This window comes from Cygnus atratus, chromosome 2 (genome assembly GCF_013377495.2).
Source record: "Cygnus atratus isolate AKBS03 ecotype Queensland, Australia chromosome 2, CAtr_DNAZoo_HiC_assembly, whole genome shotgun sequence".
Lineage (NCBI taxonomy): Eukaryota > Metazoa > Chordata > Aves > Anseriformes > Anatidae > Cygnus > Cygnus atratus.
This window is the reverse complement of record NC_066363.1, coordinates 24,300,435-24,302,236: the sequence shown is the minus strand read 5'-3', so window position 1 is coordinate 24,302,236 and position 1,802 is coordinate 24,300,435. Positions and strand designations below refer to the sequence as shown.

Here is a 1,802-nt window from a genome sequence, read left to right as displayed (position 1 = left end):
CGCAGGATCTCAAAGCAATTCCTAATGCATCTTGAACCCAAGAAGAAATTATGGCCCTACTGAGGTCAACGGGAGACTTGCTATTGCCTTCTGCAGGATCAGGATTTACCCTTACTGTAAAGGCATCTTAAGAAACACTGGGCCCAGCTGCCCACTTCTATGGAAAAAGTCAGCTGGAAACATAGCAAAGCCTGCCACACAATTTCCTTTTCACTCTCCCCTGAGGGGAGATTTTTAATCTCGGAGTGGAAAACAGGATCCAGGGAAAGCCAAAGGAAAGCCTGTGGTTGCCATCCAGAAGGAGCTCCCCGACCCGCCACAGCTGCAGCCCTGCGGCCCACCCCTGCCCTGGCCCTGGGCCTTCCCAGCACCCCGGGGCCAGGCTGAGGGGGAGGCTGGGCACCGGCGAGGGCGGAGGGGAGGCTGCTTGGTGTGAAGCAATCAGGAGGATTTTGTCTTGTCATGATTCAGAAACACACAGACAAAAGCTGTTCTTCTGCTGGCTCTGGGACATGTTGCTGGAGGAGCTCCCCATGGTTTCTGCAAGCTCTAATGAGCCGTTCCTTTTCCACATGAGTTATGGTGGCTTGCAGCTACCTTTGGCAGGGGAAGCACCAATCCTGCAGACACATAGTTCCCAATTCATCCCAAACCTGGCCTGTGCAGATGACCATCTCCTGTTGTAACCCCACCAGTGAGTGATCCCTCCTCCTCCTCCTCCTGCTTCCTTTACCTATCCTCACCCATGTGCTGCAGCCTCCTCCTATCCCAGGCCCCCATTTCTGCCTCTCTCTCTCTTTACCCCTAGCACCGGGGGACAGGAGCTCCAGCACAATGCCAAGGTCTACCAGCTGATGTAACCATTGTCACATTTGGACTTAGGACTCAAGCTTCACCCCGCAGGAGCTGCTAACCTTTGCCTTTACGTCAAGAAGCAAAGAAGGCACTCAGCCGCCATGTTACATCGATGCCAGTTACAGCTTGTGACTGGAATGGGACGGATCCCATATCCTTACCTTTGTGGCTGGGCACCATTTGTTTCTAATAATTTCACTAACACTGAAGTTAACCTCTTGAGCACGTTCCAAAATTTTCTTTCGCTTCTCTCTGAATTAGTAGATTATTATTTTTTAATTAAGAAGTAAATAAATAAGCTTTTTGACTTCTAACTGAGGGCTTCATGCTAAGAAGTGACTAATTCCCCTCTGTGTTCACAGAAAATAAAAGTGAAGCTTTTACCATTACAGACAAAGAAGTACTGAAAAGTTAACAAGAGTCACAGTAAAATCTGACTTTGTGATGAGCTGTTTCTTCTGCAATTTTTTTCAGTTACGTAAATATTTTGAGAAGCCCACTTGGAGGTTTGTGGTTTTTTTTTTCTTTTTCCTTTTTATTTCCTCTTAACATGCATTTGCACAGGAGTAGGCTATAAATGAAACACTCGTTTTCCTGAAGGCAATCATGAAGGTGTGATTGCACCCTTTTCTTCTCAATTTTATACAGAGCCAATTTATCATAATGCAGTCATATTTGAATTTGAACAAGTGGAAAATCCTTATTTGCTCACACTACACTTCCAGTATTAACTCAAGATCAGCTCCTTTTAGATAGTATTTGTGCTTGTACTTAAGAGTAAAATGTCGAGAATAAAGAAACTGTTGAACAACTCCAGAGCAAGTCTCTTCTCTGTTTGGCCAGCAATGACTTTGTGATGAACGCTGCCTGGTCAGTCCTCAAGAATAAACCGGTAACTGAATAAGCTGTGTTCTGGCAGTGTTCAGGGCAATGCAACTTCCAGTGGA

The 1,802-nt window shown here is 46.1% G+C and overlaps 1 long non-coding RNA gene across 1 annotated transcript; it reads left to right on the top strand.

Annotated features, from left to right (window-relative positions):
- The first annotated feature begins 423 nt into the window (after positions 1–423).
- LOC118247414 (uncharacterized) lies at positions 424–1,255 on the top strand. The gene is made up of 2 exons (XR_004778432.2): positions 424–694; positions 809–1,255. It is a non-coding gene; the product is annotated as an uncharacterized LOC118247414 (long non-coding RNA).
- Positions 1,256–1,802: the final 547 nt, after the last annotated feature.